The sequence below is a fragment of the Myotis yumanensis genome, unplaced genomic scaffold (assembly GCF_028538775.1).
Source record: "Myotis yumanensis isolate MYYU_CA2020_CCGP unplaced genomic scaffold, mMyoYum1.0.hap1 SCAF_11, whole genome shotgun sequence".
Classification (NCBI taxonomy): Eukaryota; Metazoa; Chordata; class Mammalia; order Chiroptera; family Vespertilionidae; genus Myotis; species Myotis yumanensis.
This window is the reverse complement of record NW_027223762.1, coordinates 64,282,000-64,301,506: the sequence shown is the minus strand read 5'-3', so window position 1 is coordinate 64,301,506 and position 19,507 is coordinate 64,282,000.

The window sequence follows — 19,507 nt, the reverse complement described above, 5'->3', positions numbered from 1 at the left end:
CGACCCCAGTCTGGTAGGGACAACCCCGGTCAGGTCGAAACGGCCCCAGTGTGGTAGGGACAACCCCGGTCAGGTTGAAACAGCCCCGGCGTGGTAGGGACAACCCCGGTGAGGTTGAAACGGCCCCCGTGAGGTAGGGACGACCCCGGTGAAGTTGAAACAGCCCCCGTGAGGTAGGGACGACCCCAGTCAGGTAGAAATAACCCCCGTGAGGTAGGGACGACCCCGGTGAGGTTGAAACAGTCCCCGTGAGATAGGGACGACCCCAGTCAGGTCGAAACGGCCCCGGTGTGGTAGGGACGACCCCGGTGAGGTTGAAACGGCCCCCGTGAGGTAGGGACAACCCCAGTCAGGTCGAAACGGCCCCGGTGTGGGAGGGACAACCCCGGTGAGGTTGAAACGGCCCCCGTGAGGTAGGGACGACCCCAGTCAGGTCGAAACAGCCCCGGTGTGGTAGGGACAACCCGGGTGAGGTTGAAACGGCCCCCGTGAGGTAGGGACGACCCCGGTCAGGTCGAAACGGCCCCGGTGTGGCAGGGACGACCCCGGTGAGGTTGAAACGGCCCCCGTGTGGTAGGGACGACCCTGGTCAGGTCGAAACGGCCCCGGTGTGGTAGGGACAACCCCGGTGAGGTTGAAACGGCCCCCGTGAGGTAGGGACGACCCCGGTGAGGTTTAAAAGGCCCTGGTGAAGTCGGGACAGCCCCGGTGAGGTTGAAACGGCCCCCGTGAGGTAGGAACGACCCCAGTGAGGTTGAAACAGCCCCCGTGAGGTAGGGACGACCCCAGTCTGGTAGGGACAACCCCGGTCAGGTCGAAACGGCCCCAGTGTGGTAGGGACAACCCCGGTCAGGTTGAAACAGCCCCGGCGTGGTAGGGACAACCCCGGTGAGGTTGAAACGGCCCCCGTGAGGTAGGGACGACCCCGGTGAGGTTGAAACAGCCCCCGTGAGGTAGGGACGACCCCAGTCAGGTCGAAACGGCCCCGGTGTGGGAGGGACAACCCCGGTCAGGTCGAAACAGCCCCGGCGCGGTAGGGACAACCCCGGTGAGGTTGAAACGGCCCCCGTGAGGTAGGGACGACCCCGGTGAGGTTGAAACGGCCCCCGTGAGGTAGGGACGACCCCAGTCAGGTCGAAACGGCCCCGGTGTGGGAGGGACAACCCCGGTGAGGTTGAAACGGCCCCCGTGAGGTAGGGACGACCCTGGTCAGGTCGAAACGGCCCCGGTGTGGTAGGGACAACCCCGGTGAGGTTGAAAAGGCCCTGGTGAAGTCGGGACAGCCCCGGTGAGGTTGAAACGGCCCCCATGAGGTAGGAACGACCCCAGTGAGGTTGAAACAGCCCCCGTGAGGTAGGGACGACCCCAGTCTGGTAGGGACAACCCCGGTCAGGTCGAAACGGCCCCAGTGTGGTAGGGACAACCCCGGTCAGGTTGAAACAGCCCCGGCGTGGTAGGGACAACCCCGGTGAGGTTGAAACGGCCCCCGTGAGGTAGGGACGACCCCGGTGAAGTTGAAACAGCCCCCGTGAGGTAGGGACGACCCCAGTCAGGTAGAAATAACCCCCGTGAGGTAGGGACGACCCCGGTGAGGTTGAAACAGTCCCCGTGAGATAGGGACGACCCCAGTCAGGTCGAAACGGCCCCGGTGTGGTAGGGACGACCCCGGTGAGGTTGAAACGGCCCCCGTGAGGTAGGGACGACCCCAGTCAGGTCGAAACGGCCCCGGTGTGGGAGGGACAACCCCGGTGAGGTTGAAACGGCCCCCGTGAGGTAGGGACGACCCCGGTGAGGTTGAAACGGCCCCCGTGAGGTAGGGACGACCCCAGTCAGGTCGAAACAGCCCCGGTGTGGCAGGGACAACCCCGGTGAGGTTGAAACGGCCCCCGTGAGGTAGGGACGACCCCGGTCAGGTCGAAACGGCCCCGGTGTGGCAGGGACGACCCCGGTGAGGTTGAAACGGCCCCCGTGTGGTAGGGACGACCCTGGTCAGGTCGAAACGGCCCCGGTGTGGTAGGGACAACCCCGGTGAGGTTGAAACGGCCCCCGTGAGGTAGGGACGACCCCGGTGAGGTTTAAAAGGCCCTGGTGAATTCGGGACAGCCCCGGTGAGGTTGAAACGGCCCCAGTGAGGTAGGAACGACCCCAGTGAGGTTGAAACAGCCCCCGTGAGGTAGGGACGACCCCAGTCTGGTAGGGACAACCCCGGTCAGGTCGAAACGGCCCCAGTGTGGTAGGGACAACCCTGGTCAGGTTGAAACAGCCCCGGCGTGGTAGGGACAACCCCGGTGAGGTTGAAACGGCCCCCGTGAGGTAGGGACGACCCCGGTGAGGTTGAAACAGCCCCCGTGAGGTAGGGACGACCCCAGTCAGGTCGAAACGGCCCCGGTGTGGGAGGGACAACCCCGGTCAGGTCGAAACAGCCCCGGCGCGGTGGGGACAACCCCGGTGAGGTTGAAACGGCCCCCGTGAGGTAGGGACGACCCCGGTGAGGTTGAAACGGCCCCCGTGAGGTAGGGACGACCCCAGTCTGGTAGGGACAACCCCGGTCAGGTCGAAACGGCCCCAGTGTGGTAGGGGCAACCCCGGTCAGGTTGAAACAGCCCCGGCGTGGTAGGGACAACCCCGGTGAGGTTGAAACGGCCCCCGTGAGGTAGGGACGACCCCGGTGAGGTTGAAACAGCCCCCGTGAGGTAGGGACGACCCCAGTCAGGTCGAAACGGCCCCGGTGTGGGAGGGACAACCCCGGTCAGGTCGAAACAGCCCCGGCGTGGTAGGGACAACCCCGGTGAGGTTGAAACGGCCCCCGTGAGTTAGGGAAGACCCCGGTGAGGTTGAAACGGCCCCCGTGAGGTAGGGACGACCCTGGTCAGGTTGAAACGGCCCCGGTGTGGTAGGGACAACCCCGGTCAGGTTGAAACGGCCCCGGTGTGGTAGGGACGACCCCGGTGAGGTTGAAATGGCCCCCGTGAGGTAGAGACGACCCCTGTCAGGTCGAAACGGCCCCGGTGTGGGAGGGACAACCCCGGTGAGGTCGAAATGGTCCCCGTGAGTTAGGGACGACCCCGGTGAGGTTGAAACGGCCCCCGTGAGGTAGGGACGACCCCAGTCAGGTCGAAACGGCCCCGGTGTGGTAGGGACGACCCCGGTCAGGTCGAAACGGCCCCGGTGTGGTAGGGACGACCCTGCTCAGGTTGAAACGGCCCCCGTGAGGTAGGGACGACCCCGGTGAGGTTGAAACAGCCCCGGTGAGGTAGGGACGACCCCAGTCAGGTCGAAACGGCCCCGGTGTGGGAGGGACAACCCCGGTCAGGTCGAAACAGCCCCGGCGTGGTAGGGACAACCCCGGTGAGGTTGAATCGGCCCCCGTGAGGTAGGGACGACCCCGGTGAGGTTGAAACGGCCCCCGTGAGGTAGGGACGACCCTGGTCAGGTTGAAACGGCCCCGGTGTGGTAGGGACAACCCCGGTGAGGTTGAAACGGCCCCGGTGTGGTAGGGACGACCCCGGTGAGGTTGAAACAGCCCCCGTGAGGTAGGGACGACCCCAGTCAGGTCGAAACGGCCCCGGTGTGGGAGGGACAACCCCGGTCAGGTCGAAACAGCCCCGGCGTGGTAGGGACAACCCCGGTGAGGTTGATTCGGCCCCCGTGAGGTAGGGACGACCCCGGTGAGGTTGAAACGGCCCCCGTGAGGTAGGGACGACCCTGGTCAGGTTGAAACGGCCCCGGTGTGGTAGGGACAACCCCGGTGAGGTTGAAACGGCCCCGGTGTGGTAGGGACGACCCCGGTGAGGTTGAAACAGCCCCCGTGAGGTAGGGACGACCCCAGTCAGGTCGAAACGGCCCCGGTGTGGGAGGGACAACCCCGGTCAGGTCGAAACAGCCCCGGCGTGGTAGGGACAACCCCGGTGAGGTTGATTCGGCCCCCGTGAGGTAGGGACGACCCCGGTGAGGTTGAAACGGCCCCCGTGAGGTAGGGACGACCCTGGTCAGGTTGAAACGGCCCCGGTGTGGTAGGGACAACCCCGGTGAGGTTGAAACGGCCCCGGTGTGGGAGGGACAACCCCAGTCAGGTAGAAACGGCCCCGGTGTGGGAGGGACAACCCCGGTGAGGTTGAAACGGCCCCCGTGAGGTAGGGACGACCCCGGTGAGGTTGAAACGGCCCCCGTGAGGTAGGGACGACCCCAGTCAGGTCTAAACAGCCCCGGTGTGGTAGGGACAACCCCGGTGAGGTTGAAACGGCCCCCGTGAGGTAGGGACGACCCCGGTCAGGTCGAAACAGCCCCGGTGTGGCAGGGACGACCCCGGTGAGGTTGAAACAGCCCCCGTGAGGTAGGGACGACCCCAGTCTGGTAGGGACAACCCCGGTCAGGTCGAAACGGCCCCAGTGTGGTAGGGACAACCCCGGTCAGGTTGAAACAGCCCCGGCGTGGTAGGGACAACCCCGGTGAGGTTGAAACGGCCCCCGTGAGGTAGGGACGACCCCGGTGAGGTTGAAACGGCCCCCGTGAGGTAGGGACGACCCCGGTGAGGTTGAAACAGCCCCCGTGAGGTAGGGACGACCCCAGTCTGGTAGGGACAACCCCGGTCAGGTCGAAAAGGCCACAGTGTGGTAGGGACAACCCCGGTTAGGTTGAAACAGCCCCGGCGTGGTAGGGACAACCCCGGTGAGGTTGAAACGGCCCCCGTGAGGTAGGGACGACCCCGGTGAGGTTGAAACAGCCCCCGTGAGGTAGGGACGACCCCAGTCAGGTCGAAACGGCCCCGGTGTGGGAGGGACAACCCCGGTCAGGTCGAAACAGCCCCGGCGTGGTAGGGACAACCCCGGTGAGGTTGAATCGGCCCCCGTGAGGTAGGGACGACCCCGGTGAGGTTGAAACGGCCCCCGTGAGGTAGGGACGACCCTGGTCAGGTTGAAACGGCCCCGGTGTGGTAGGGACAACCCCGGTCAGGTTGAAACGGCCCCGGTGTGGTAGGGACGACCCCGGTGAGGTTGAAACGGCCCCCGTGAGATAGAGACGACCCCTGTCAGGTCGAAACGGCCCTGGTGTGGTAGGGACGACCCCGGTGAGGTTGAAACAGCCCCGTGAGGTAGGGACGACCCCAGTCAGGTCGAAACGGCCCCGGTGTGGTAGGGACGACCCCGGTGAGGTTGAAACAGCCCCCGTGAGATAGGGACCACCCCAGTCAGGTCGATACGGCCCCGGTGTGGTGGGACAACCCCGGTGAGGTTGAAACGGCCCCCATGAGGTAGGGACGACCCTGGTCTGGTTGAAACGGCCCCGGTGTGGGAGGGACAACCCCGGTCAGGTCGAAACAGCCCCGGCGTGGTAGGGACAACCCCGGTGAGGTTGAAACGGCCCCCGTGAGGTAGGGACGACCCCAGTCTGGTAGGGACAACCCCGGTCAGGTCGACACGGCCCCAGTGTGGTAGGGACAACCCAGGTCAGGTTGAAACAGCCCCGGCGTGGTAGGGACAACCCCGGTGAGGTTGAAATGGCCCCCGTGAGGTAGGGACGACCCCGGTGAGGTTGAAACAGCCCCCGTGAGGTAGGGACGACCCCAGTCAGGTCGAAACGGCCCCGGTGTGGTAGGGACAACCCCGGTGAGGTTGAAACGGCCCCCGTGAGGTAGGGACGACCCCGGTCAGGTCGAAACGGCCCCGGTGTGGCAGGGACGACCCCGGTGAGGTTGAAACAGCCCCCGTGAGGTAGGGACGACCCCAGTCTGGTAGGGACAACCCCGGTCAGGTCGAAACGGCCCCAGTGTGGTAGGGACAACCCCGGTCAGGTTGAAACAGCCCCGGCGTGGTAGGGACAACCCCGGTGAGGTTGAAAACGGCCCCCATGAGGTAGGGACGACCCCGGTGAGGTTGAAAGAGCCCCCGTGAGGTAGGGACGACCCCAGTCAGGGTCGAAACGGCTCCGGTGTGGGAGGGACAACCCCGGTCAGGTCGAAACAGCCCCGGCGTGGTAGGGACAACCCCGGTGAGGTTGAAACGGCCCCCGTGAGGTAGGGACGACCCCGGTGAGGTTGAAACGGCCCCCGTGAGGTAGGGACGACCCCAGTCTGGTAGGGACAACCCCGGTCAGGTCGAAACGGCCCCAGGTGTGGTAGGGACAACCCCGGTCAGGTTGAAACAGCCCCGGCGTGGTAGGGACAACCCCGGTGAGGTTGAAACGGCCCCCGTGAGGTAGGGACGACCCCCGGTGAGGTTGAAAACAGCCCCCCGTGAGGTAGGGACGACCCCAGTCAGGTCGAAACGGCCCCGGTGTGGGAGGGACAACCCCGGTCAGGTCGAAACAGCCCCGGCGTGGTAGGGGACAACCCCGGGTGAGGTTGAATCGGCCCCCGTGAGGTAGGGACGACCCCGGTGAGGTTGAAACGGCCCCCGTGAGGTAGGGACGACCCTGGTCAGGTTGAAACGGCCCCGGTGTGGTAGGGACGACCCCGGTGAGGTTGAAACGGCCCCCGTGAGGTAGAGACGACCCCTGTCAGGTCGAAAACGGCCCCGGTGTGGGAGGGACAACCCCGGTGAGGTCGAAATGGTCCCCGTGAGTTAGGGACGACCCCGGTGAGGTTGAAACGGCCCCCGTGAGGTAGGGACGACCCCAGTCAGGTCGAAACGGCCCCGGTGTGGTAGGGACGACCCCGGTGAGGTCGAAACGGCCCCCCGTGAGGTAGGGACGACCCCAGACAGGGTCGAAACGGCCCTGGTGTGGTAGGGACGACCCCGGTGAGGTTGAAACAGCCCCGTGAGGTTAGGGACGACCCCAGTCAGGTCGAAACGGCCCCGGTGTGGTAGGGACGACCCCGGTGAGGTTGAAACAGCCCCCGTGAGATAGGGACCACCCCAGTCAGGTCGATACGGCCCCGGTGTGGTAGGGACAACCCCCGGTGAGGTTGAAACGGCCCCACATGAGGTAGGGACGACCCTGGTCTGGTTGAAACCGGCCCCGGTGTGGTAGGGACAACCCCGGTCAGGTTGAAACGGCCCCCGTGAGGTAGGGGACGACCCCAGTCAGGTCTAAACAGCCCCCGGTGTGGTAGGGACAACCCCGGTGAGGTTGAAACGGCCCCCGTGAGGTAGGGGACCACCCCCGGTCAGGTTGAAACGGCCCCGGTGTGGCAGGGACGACCCCGGTGAGGTTGAAACAGCCCCCGTGAGGTAGGGACGCCCCCAGTCTGGTAGGGACACCCCGGTCAGGTCGAAACGGCCCCAGTGTGGTAGGGACAACCCCGGTCAGGTTGAAACAGCCACGGCGTGGTAGGGACAACCCCGGTGAGGTTGAAACGGCCCCCGGTGAGGTAGGGACGACCCCGGTGAGGTTGAAACAGCCCCCGTGAGGTAGGGACGACCCCAGTCAGGTCGAAACGGCTCCGGTGTGGGAGGGACAACCCCGGTCAGGTCGAAAACAGCCCCCGGCGTGGTAGGGTCAACCCCGGTGAGGTTGAAACGGCCCCCGTGAGGTAGGGACGGAACCCCGGTGAGGTTTGAAACGGCCCCCGTGAGGTAGGGACGACCCCGGTGAGGTTGAAACAGCCCCCGTGATGTAGGGACGACCCCAGTCTGGTAGGGGACAACCCCGGTCAGGTCGAAACGGCCCCAGTGTGGTAGGGACAACCCAGGTCAGGTTGAAACAGCCCCGGCGTGGTAGGGACAACCCCGGTGAGGTTGAAATGGCCCCCGTGAGGTAGGGACGACCCCGGTGAGGTTGAAACAGCCCCCGTGAGGTAAGGGACGACCCCAGTCAGGTCGAAACGGCCCCCGGTGTGGGAGGGACAACCCCGGTCAGGTCGAAACAGCCCCGGCGTGGTTAGGGACAACCCCGGTGAGGTTGAAATCGGCCCCCGTGAGGTAGGGACGACCCCGGTGAGGTTGAAACGGCCCCCGTGAGGTAGGGACGACCCTGGTCAGGTTGAAACGGCCCCCGGTGTGGTAGGGACAACCACGGTCAGGTTGAAACGGCCCCCGGTGTGGTAGGGACGACCCCGGTGAGGTTGAAACGGCCCCCGTGAGGTAGAGACGACCCCTGTCAGGTCGAAACGGCCCCGGTGTGGGAGGGACAACCCTGGTGAGGTTGAAACAGCCCCCGTGAGGTAGGGACGACCCCAGTCAGGTAGAAACGGCCCCGGTGTGGTAGGGACGACCCCGGTGAGGTTTGAAACAGCCCCCGTGAGATAGGGACCACCCCAGTCAGGTCGATACGGCCCCCGGTGTGGTAGGGACAACCCCGGTGAGGTTGAAACGGCCCCCCATGAGGTAGGGACGACCCCAGTCAGGTAGAAACGGTCCCCGGTGTGGTAGGGACGTCCCCGGTGAGGTTGAAACGGCCCCCGTGAGGTAGGGACGACCCCAGTCAGGTAGAAACGGCCCCGGTGTGGGAGGGACAACTCCGGTGAGGTTGAAATGGCCCCCCGTGAGGTAGGGACGACCCCGGTGAGGTTGAAACGGCCCCCGTGAGGTAGGGACGACCCCCAGTCAGGTCTAAACAGCCCCGGTGTGGTAGGGACAACCCCGGTGAGGTTGAAACGGCCCCCCGTGAGGTAGGGACGACCCCGGTCAGGTCGAAACGGCCCCGGTGTGGCAGGGACGACCCCGGGTGAGGTTGAAACAGCCCCCGTGAGGTAGGGACGACCCCAGTCTGGTAGGGACAACCCCGGTCAGGTCGAAACGGCCCCAGTGTGGTAGGGACAACCCCGGTCATGTTGAAACAGCCCCGGCGTGGTAGGGACAACCCCGGTGAGGTTTGAAACGGCCCCCGTGAGGTAGGGACGACCCCGGTGAGGTTGAAACAGCCCCCGTGAGGTAGGGACGACCCCAGTCAGGTCGAAACGGCCCCCGGTGTGGGAGGGACAACCCCGGTCAGGTCGAAACAGCCCCCGGCGTGGTAGGGACAACCCCGGTGAGGTTGAATCGGCCCCCGTGAGGTAGGGACGACCCCCCGGTCAGGTCGAAACGGCCCCGGTGTGGCAGGGACAACCCCGGTGAGGTTGAAACGGCCCCCCGTGAGGTAGGGACGACCCCGGTCAGGTCGAAACGGCCCCGGTGTGGCAGGGACGACCCCGGTGAGGTTGAAACAGCCCCCGTGAGGTAGGACGACCCCAGTCTGGTAGGGACAACCCCGGTCAGGGTCGAAACGGCCCCAGTGTGGTAGGGACAACCCCGGTCAGGTTTGAAACAGCCCCGGCGTGGTAGGGACAACCCCGGTGAGGTTGAAACGGCCCCGGGTGTGGCAGGGGACGACCCCGGTGAGGTTGAAACAGCCCCCCGTGAGGGTAGGGACGACCCCAGTCTGGTAGGGACAACCCCCGGTCAGGTCGAAACGGCCCCAGTGTGGTAGGGACAACCCCGGTCAGGTTGAAACAGCGACGGCGTGGTAGGGACAACCCCGGTGAGGTTGAAACGGCCCCCGTGAGGTAGGGACGACCCCGGTGAGGTTGAAACAGCCCCCGTGAGGTAGGGGACGACCCCAGTCAGTTCGAAACGGCCCCGGTGTGGGAGGGACAACCCCAGTCAGGTCGAAACAGCCCCGGCGTAATAGGGACAACCCCGGTGAGGTTGAAACGGGCCCCCGTGAGGTAGGGACGACCCCGGTGAGGTTGAAACGGCCCCCGTGAGGTAGGGACGACCCCAGTCAGTTCGAAACGGCCCCGGTGTGGGAGGGACAACCCCGGTGAGGTTGAAACGGCCCCCGTGAGGTAGGGACGACCCCAGTCAGGTCGAAACGGCCCCGGTGTGGTAGGGACGACCCCGGTCAGGTCGAAACGGCCCCCGGTGTGGTAGGGACGACCCCTGGTCAGGTTGAAACGGCCCCCGTGAGGTAGGGACGACCCCGGTGAGGTTGAAACAGCCCCCCGTGAGGTAGGGACGACCCCAGTCAGGTCGAAACGGCCCCGGTGTGGTAGGGACAACCCCGGTGAGGTTGAATCGGCCCCAGTGAGGTAGAGACGACCCTGGTCAGGTCGAAATGGCCCCCGGTGTGGTAGGGGACAACCCCAGTCAGGTTGCAACAGCCCCGGTGTGGTAGGGACAAACCCCGGTGAGGTTGAAACGGCCCCCGTGAGGTAGGGACGACCCCAGTCAGTTCGAAACGGCCCCGGTGTGGGAGGGGACAACCCCGGTGAGGTTGAAACGGCCCCCGTGAGGTAGGGACGACCCCAGTCAGTTCGAAACGGCCCCGGTGTGGGAGGGACAACCCCGGTGAGGTTGAAACGGCCCCCGTGAGGTAGGGACGACCCCAGTCAGGTCGAAACGGCCCCGTGTGGTAGGGACGACCCCGGTCAGGTCGAAACGGCCCCGGTGTGGTAGGGACGACCCTGGTCAGGTTGAAACGGCCCCCGTGAGGTAGGGACGACCCCGGTGAGGTTGAAACAGCCCCCGTGAGGTAGGGACGACCCCCAGTCAGGTCGAAACGGCCCCGGTGTGGTAGGGACAACCCCGGTGAGGTTGAATCGGCCCCAGTGAGGTAGAGACGACCCTGGTCAGGTCGAAATGGCCCCGGTGTGGTAGGGACAACCCCAGTCAGGTTGCAACAGCCCCCGGTGTGGTAGGGACAACCCCGGTGAGGTTGAAACGGCCCCCCGTGAGGTAGGGACGACCCCGGTGAGGTTGCAACGGCCCCCGTGAGGTAGGACGACCCCAGTCAGGTCGAAACGGCCCTGGTGTGTTAGGGACGACCCCGGTGAGGTTGAAACAGCCCCCGTGAGGTAGGGACGACCCCAGTCAGGTCGAAACGGCCCCCGGTGTGGTAGGACGACCCCGGTGAGGTTGAAACAGCCCCCGTGAGATAGGGACCACCCCAGTCAGGTCGATACGGCCCCGGTGTGGTAGGGACAACCCCGGTGAGGTTGAAACGGCCCCCATGAGGTAGGGACGACCCTGGTCAGGTTGAAACGGCCCCCGGTGTGGTAGGGACAACCCCGGTCAGGTTGAAACGGCCCCCGGTGTGGTAGGGACGTCCCCGGTTGAGGTTGAAACGGCCCCCGTGAGGTAGGGACGACCTGTCAGGTAGAAACGGCCCCGGTGTGGGAGGGACAACCCCGGTGAGGTTGAAACGGCCCCCCGTGAGGTAGGGACGACCCCGGTGAGGTTGTGAAACGGCCCCCGTGAGGTAGGGACGACCCCAGTCAGGTCTAAACAGCCCCGGTGTGGTAGGGACAACCCCGGTGAGGTTGAAACGGCCCCCGTGAGGTAGGGACGACCCCGGTCAGGTCGAAACGGCCCCGGTGTGGCAGGGACGTCCCCGGTGAGGTTGAAACGGCCCCCGTGAGGTAGGGACGACCCCAGTCAGGTAGCAACGGCCCCGGTGTGGGAGGGACAACCCCGGTGAGGTTGAAACGGCCCCCGTGAGGTAGGGACGACCCCGGTGAGGTTGAAACGGCCCCCGTGAGGTAGGGACGACCCCAGTCAGGTCTAAACAGCCCCGGTGTGGTAGGGACAACCCCGGTGAGGTTGAAACGGCCCCCGTGAGGTAGGGACGACCCCGGTCAGGTCGAAACGGCCCCGGTGTGGCAGGGACGACCCCGGTGAGGTTGAAACAGCCCCCGTGAGGTAGGGACGACCCCAGTCTGGTAGGGACAACCCCGGTCCAGGTCGAAACGGCCCCAGTGTGGTAGGGACAACCCCGGTCAGGTTGAAACAGCCCCGGCGTGGGTAGGGACAACCCCGGTGAGGTTGAAACGGCCCCCGTGAGGTAGGGACGACCCCGGTGAGGTTGAAACAGCCCCCGTGAGGTAGGGACGACCCCAGTCAGGTCGAAACGGCTCCGGTGTGGGGAGGGACAACCCCGGTCAGGTCGAAACAGCCCCGGCGTGGTAGGGACAACCCCGGTGAGGTTGAAACGGCCCCCGTGAGGTAGGGACGACCCCGGTGAGGTTGAAACGGCCCCCGTGAGGTAGGGACGACCCCGGTGAGGTTGAAACAGCCCCCGTGAGGTAGGGACGACCCCAGTCTGGTAGGGACAACCCCGGTCAGGTCGAAACGGCCCCAGTGTGGTAGGGGACAACCCCGGTCAGGTTGAAACAGCCCCGGCGTGGTAGGGACAACCCCGGTGAGGTTGAAACGGCCCCCGTGAGGTAGGGACGACCCCGGTGAGGTTGAAACAGCCCCCGTGAGGTAGGGACGACCCCAGTCTGGTAGGGACAACCCCGGTCAGGTTGAAACGGCCCCAGTGTGGTAGGGACAACCCCCGTCAGGTTGAAACAGCCCCGGCGTGGTAGGGACAACCCCGGTGAGGTTGAAACGGCCCCCCGTGAGGTAGGGACGACCCCGGTGAGGTTGAAATGGCCCCCGTGAGGTAGGGACGACCCCAGTCACGTAGAACCGGCCCCGGTGTGGGAGGGACAACTCCGGTGAGGTTGAAATGGCCCCCGTGAGGTAGGGACGACCCCGGTGAGGTTGAAACGGCCCCCGTGAGGTAGGGACGACCCCAGTCAGGTCTAAACAGCCCCGGTGTGGTAGGGACAACCCCGGTGAGGTTGAAACGGCCCCCGTGAGGTAGGGACGACCCCGGTCAGGTCGAAACGGCCCCTGTGTGGCAGGGACGACCCCGGTGAGGTTGAAACAGCCCCCGTGAGGTAGGGACGACCCCAGTCTGGTAGGGACAACCCCGGTCAGGTCGAAACGGCCCCAGTGTGGTAGGGACAACCCCGGTCAGGTTGAAACAGCCCCGGCGTGGTAGGGACAACCCCGGTGAGGTTGAAACGGCCCCCGTGAGGTAGGGACGACCCCGGTGAGGTTGAAACAGCCCCCGTGAGGTAGGGACGACCCCAGTCAGGTCGAAACGGCCCCGGTGTGGGAGGGACAACCCCGGTCAGGTCGAAACAGCCCCGGCGTGGTAGGGACAACCCCGGTGAGGTTGAATCGGCCCCCGTGAGGTAGGGACGACCCCGGTGAGGTTGAAACGGCCCCCGTGAGGTAGGGACGACCCTGGTCAGGTTGAAACGGCCCCGGTGTGGTAGGGACAACCCCGGTCAGGTTGAAACGGCCCCGGTGTGGTAGGGACGACCCCGGTGAGGATGAAACGGCCCCCGTGAGGTAGAGACGACCCCTGTCAGGTCGAAACGGCCCCGGTGTGGGAGGGAAAACCCCGGTGAGGTTGAAATGGTCCCCGTGAGTTAGGGACGACCCCGGTGAGGTTGAAACGGCCCCCGTGAGGTAGGGACGACCCCAGTCAGGTCGAAACGGCCCCGGTGTGGTAGGGACGACCCCGGTGAGGTCGAAACGGCCCCCGTGAGGTAGGGACGACCCCAGACAGGTCGAAACGGCCCTGGTGTGGTAGGGACGTCCCCGGTGAGGTTGAAACAGCCCCGTGAGGTAGGGACGACCCCAGTCAGGTCGAAACGGCCCCGGTGTGGTAGGGACGTCCCCGGTGAGGTTGAAACGGCCCCCGTGAGGTAGGGACGACCCCAGTCAGGTAGAAACGGCCCCGGTGTGGGAGGGACAACCCCGGTGAGGTTGAAATGGCCCCCGTGAGGTATGGACGACCCCGGTGAGGTTGAAACGGCCCCCGTGAGGTAGGGACGACCCCAGTCAGGTCTAAACAGCCCCGGTGTGGTAGGGACAACCCCGGTGAGGTTGAAACGGCCCCCGTGAGGTAGGGACGACCCCGGTCAGGTCGAAACGGCCCCGGTGTGGCAGGGACGACCCCGGTGAGGTTGAAACAGCCCCCGTGAGGTAGGACGACCCCAGTCTGGTAGGGACAACCCCGGTCAGGTCGAAACGGCCCCAGTGTGGTAGGGACAACCCCGGTCAGGTTGAAACAGCCCCGGCGTGGTAGGGACAACCCCGGTGAGGTTGAAACGGCCCCGGTGTGGCAGGGACGACCCCGGTGAGGTTGAAACAGCCCCCGTGAGGTAGGGACGACCCCAGTCTGGTAGGGACAACCCCGGTCAGGTCGAAACGGCCCCAGTGTGGTAGGGACAACCCCGGTCAGGTTGAAACAGCGACGGCGTGGTAGGGACAACCCCGGTGAGGTTGAAACGGCCCCCGTGAGGTAGGGACGACCCCGGTGAGGTTGAAACAGCCCCCGTGAGGTAGGGACGACCCCAGTCAGTTCGAAACGGCCCCGGTGTGGGAGGGACAACCCCAGTCAGGTCGAAACAGCCCCGGCGTAATAGGGACAACCCCGGTGAGGTTGAAACGGCCCCCGTGAGGTAGGGACGACCCCGGTGAGGTTGAAACGGCCCCCGTGAGGTAGGGACGACCCCAGTCAGTTCGAAACGGCCCCGGTGTGGGAGGGACAACCCCGGTGAGGTTGAAACGGCCCCCGTGAGGTAGGGACGACCCCAGTCAGTTCGAAACTGCCCCGGTGTGGGAGGGACAACCCCGGTGAGGTTGAAACGGCCCCCGTGAGGTAGGGACGACCCCAGTCAGGTCGAAACGGCCCCGGTGTGGTAGGGACGACCCCGGTCAGGTCGAAACGGCCCCGGTGTGGTAGGGACGACCCTGGTCAGGTTGAAACGGCCCCCGTGAGGTAGGGACGACCCCGGTGAGGTTGAAACAGCCCCCGTGAGGTAGGGACGACCCCAGTCAGGTCGAAACGGCCCCGGTGTGGTAGGGACAACCCCGGTGAGGTTGAATCGGCCCCAGTGAGGTAGAGACGACCCTGGTCAGGTCGAAATGGCCCCGGTGTGGTAGGGACAACCCCAGTCAGGTTGCAACAGCCCCGGTGTGGTAGGGACAACCCCGGTGAGGTTGAAACGGCCCCCGTGAGGTAGGGACGACCCCAGTCAGTTCGAAACGGCCCCGGTGTGGGAGGGACAACCCCGGTGAGGTTGAAACGGCCCCCGTGAGGTAGGGACGACCCCAGTCAGTTCGAAACGGCCCCGGTGTGGGAGGGACAACCCCGGTGAGGTTGAAACGGCCCCCGTGAGGTAGGGACGACCCCAGTCAGGTCGAAACGGCCCCGGTGTGGTAGGGACGACCCCGGTCAGGTCGAAACGGCCCCGGTGTGGTAGGGACGACCCTGGTCAGGTTGAAACGGCCCCCGTGAGGTAGGGACGACCCCGGTGAGGTTGAAACAGCCCCCGTGAGGTAGGGACGACCCCAGTCAGGTCGAAACGGCCCCGGTGTGGTAGGGACAACCCCGGTGAGGTTGAATCGGCCCCAGTGAGGTAGAGACGACCCTGGTCAGGTCGAAATGGCCCCGGTGTGGTAGGGACAACCCCAGTCAGGTTGCAACAGCCCCGGTGTGGTAGGGACAACCCCGGTGAGGTTGAAACGGCCCCCGTGAGGTAGGGACGACCCCGGTGAGGTTGCAACGGCCCCCGTGAGGTAGGGACGACCCCAGTCAGGTCGAAACGGCCCTGGTGTGTTAGGGACGACCCCGGTGAGGTTGAAACAGCCCCCGTGAGGTAGGGACGACCCCAGTCAGGTCGAAACGGCCCCGGTGTGGTAGGGACGACCCCGGTGAGGTTGAAACAGCCCCCGTGAGATAGGGACCACCCCAGTCAGGTCGATACGGCCCCGGTGTGGTAGGGACAACCCCGGTGAGGTTGAAACGGCCCCCATGAGGTAGGGACGACCCTGGTCAGGTTGAAACGGCCCCGGTGTGGTAGGGACAACCCCGGTCAGGTTGAAACGGCCCCGGTGTGGTAGGGACGTCCCCGGTGAGGTTGAAACGGCCCCCGTGAGGTAGGGACGACCCCAGTCAGGTAGAAACGGCCCCGGTGTGGGAGGGACAACCCCAGTGAGGTTGAAACGGCCCCCGTGAGGTAGGGACGACCCCGGTGAGGTTGAAACGGCCCCCGTGAGGTAGGGACGACCCCAGTCAGGTCTAAACAGCCCCGGTGTGGTAGGGACAACCCCGGTGAGGTTGAAACGGCCCCCGTGAGGTAGGGACGACCCCGGTCAGGTCGAAACGGCCCCGGTGTGGCAGGGACGTCCCCGGTGAGGTTGAAACGGCCCCCGTGAGGTAGGGACGACCCCAGTCAGGTAGCAACGGCCCCGGTGTGGGAGGGACAACCCCGGTGAGGTTGAAACGGCCCCCGTGAGGTAGGGACGACCCCGGTGAGGTTGAAACGGCCCCCGTGAGGTAGGGACGACCCCAGTCAGGTCTAAACAGCCCCGGTGTGGTAGGGACAACCCCGGTGAGGTTGAAACGGCCCCCGTGAGGTAGGGACGACCCCGGTCAGGTCGAAACGGCCCCGGTGTGGCAGGGACGACCCCGGTGAGGTTGAAACAGCCCCCGTGAGGTAGGGACGACCCCAGTCTGGTAGGGACAACCCCGGTCAGGTCGAAACGGCCCCAGTGTGGTAGGGACAACCCCGGTCAGGTTGAAACAGCCCCGGCGTGGTAGGGACAACCCCGGTGAGGTTGAAACGGCCCCCGTGAGGTAGGGACGACCCCGGTGAGGTTGAAACAGCCCCCGTGAGGTAGGGACGACCCCAGTCAGGTCGAAACGGCTCCGGTGTGGGAGGGACAACCCCGGTCAGGTCGAAACAGCCCCGGCGTGGTAGGGACAACCCCGGTGAGGTTGAAACGGCCCCCGTGAGGTAGGGACGACCCCGGTGAGGTTGAAACGGCCCCCGTGAGGTAGGGACGACCCCGGTGAGGTTGAAACAGCCCCCGTGAGGTAGGGACGACCCCAGTCTGGTAGGGACAACCCCGGTCAGGTCGAAACGGCCCCAGTGTGGTAGGGACAACCCCGGTCAGGTTGAAACAGCCCCGGCGTGGTAGGGACAACCCCGGTGAGGTTGAAACGGCCCCCGTGAGGTAGGGACGACCCCGGTGAGGTTGAAACAGCCCCCGTGAGGTAGGGACGACCCCAGTCTGGTAGGGACAACCCCGGTCAGGTTGAAACGGCCCCAGTGTGGTAGGGACAACCCCCGTCAGGTTGAAACAGCCCCGGCGTGGTAGGGACAACCCTGGTGAGGTTGAAACGGCCCCCGTGAGGTAGGGACGACCCCGGTGAGGTTGAAACAGCCCCCGTGAGGTAGGGACGACCCCAGTCAGGTCGAAACGGCCCCGGTGTGGGAGGGACAACCCCGGTCAGGTCGAAACAGCCCCGGCGTGGTAGGGACAACCCCGGTGAGGTTGAAACGGCCCCCGTGAGGTAGGGACGACCCCGGTGAGGTTGAAACGGCCCCCGTGAGGTAGGGACGACCCCGGTGAGGTTGAAACAGCCCCCGTGAGGTAGGGACGACCCCAGTCTGGTAGGGACAACCCCGGTCAGGTCGAAACGGCCCCAGTGTGGTAGGGACAACCCCGGTCAGGTTGAAACAGCCCCGGCGTGGTAGGGACAACCCCGGTGAGGTTGAAATGGCCCCCGTGTGGTAGGGACGACCCCGGTGAGTTTGAAACAGCTCCCGTGAGGTAGGGACGACCCCAGTCTGGTAGGGACAACCCCGGTCAGGTCGAAACGGCCCCAGTGTGGTAGGGACAACCCCGGTCAGGTTGAAACGGCCCCGGTGTGGTAGGGACGACCCCGGTGAGGTTGAAACGGCCCCTGTGAGGTAGGGACGACCCCGGTGAGGTTGAAACAGCCCCTGTGAGGTAGGGACGACCCCGGTGAGGTTGAAACGGCCCTGGTGAGGCTCAGACGGCCCTGGTGAGGTTGAGACTACTCCAGTGAGGTTGGGACAAATAAAGGGGACCAGTATGGACTGATGAACAGGGGTAGATACAGAAGCAGAGCAACATTGAACAGAATGTTAAAGTACAGTGGGAAGCCTGGGGAGGGTGGGGGGGGGGGATTAAGAGACCAACTGAAGGACTTATATGCATGCATATAAGATTAACCAATGGACAGAAGACACGGGGGGGGCGGTGGGGCGGGGGGTAGGGGCCAGGGGAATGTCAAGGGGGGGGAAAAAGGAGACATATGTAATACTCTTTGTAATACTTTAAGAAATAAAAATTATTAAAATATTAAAAAATATATATATTTAAAATCCTTATTTTATTGTTATAACAGTTTTATGGAGAGAGCATTCACACGCCACACGTACACCTCACCCATTTCCAGTCTGCGGCTCAATGGTGTCGGTGTGGACCCGTCTCTTTGGGAAGCTGCTTTCCCTGATGGTCTCTGGCTTCAGGAATGTTCCCTGGCCCTTTCTGCATGGGCCATCAGACGCTCACACCTGCTGCTAGGGCTTTCCTTCTGAGCCATCCACATCCTTCCTCATATACACACTCCCCCATCCCCAGAGGGACAATGGGAAGGCCTGATGGGACTCCCAGCAGACATGGGGCGCTGAGAACTTAGATGGCATCTTTTTTTTTTTTTAAATATTTTTATTGATTTTTTACAGAGAGGAAGGGAGAGAGACAGAGAGTTAGAAACATCGATGAGAGAGAAACATCGATCAGCTGCCTCTTGCACATCTCCTACTGGGGATGTGCCTGCAACCCAGGTACATGCCCTTGATCGGAATCGAACCTGGGACCCTTCAGTCTGCAGGCCGACGCTCCATCCACTGAGCCAAACCGGTTTTGGCTAGATGGCATCTTTAATAAACTTCTGTATGGTTTAAAAGTTTCCTAAGTGGCATGTCTACTATTTTAATTTTTTTCAAAAATTTCCTTCACATTTTCTCTCTCCCCAGCCTTTGCCTAGTTCTCATCTTCCTGTAGGAAATGCCAGGAGGAGCCACAGAGCAGACTCAGCTCAGAGTTCTCTCCAGGCCCAGGGTTCCACTCCGTGTTGCTGCCCCTGCTGTCGCCGAGGATGGAGGTCCCCATGCTGACTCATGTGCAAACAAAGATGGGTTGCTGCCTTCTGGCAGAGAGACTTCTAAGTCACAGGATTCCTTTTAACAGAAAAATGTACTAGATAAAGACCAGTCCACTGGCCTTCAAAATGTAGTAAACTAAGCGGAACCCATGTTAAATCCCACTGATGTTCCTGGCAGCAGCTCAGCACCGGCCACTGTGGCGGTGTGGGCTCAGCGTCCCCGCCTGGGCGTCTGGCGGAGACCCTGCCCCTGAGTGGGGTGAGGGGCCTGGAGCACATCGTTCCAAGCTCCCGAGCCTGGTGAACAGTGACCTGCTTGCTGTTTCCCTGGGAGAGTGCCATCTGGTCGAGAGCCGTGATTGCACTCACAAGCCAGCCTGCACCACTTCACAGCTGCTGGTAAGGAAGGGGTGGCGGTGGGCATCCTCCCAGCACCAGCACAGCCAGCGCATGCCACCCAGGCCTCAGCTTCCAGGGACACCGCACCCGAGTGGTCACATTGCAGGAGACTGACGGGGCTGTGAGCCCACACCCTTTCTGATGGGCAGCAAGCATGTCTGACCTCACTCAGAGAGGAGCACCCTTAGGCACCCTCCTTCCCCCAGCTGCTCGTGGTGCCCAGGTTCCTAGCAGGACCTCCAAACAAAGGCAGCCAGTGCCCCGCTCCATAAGGACCAGAGAGAATCGTCTCTCAACAACTCGAGCTGCTAAATAAAAAATACCCACCATTATTAGTTGCATTTTAAATTAAACAGGGTGCTTTAAGAAAGTATCTATATACCAGTATATATAAAAGCCTAAGCAACTGTCCGACCATCCGACTGGT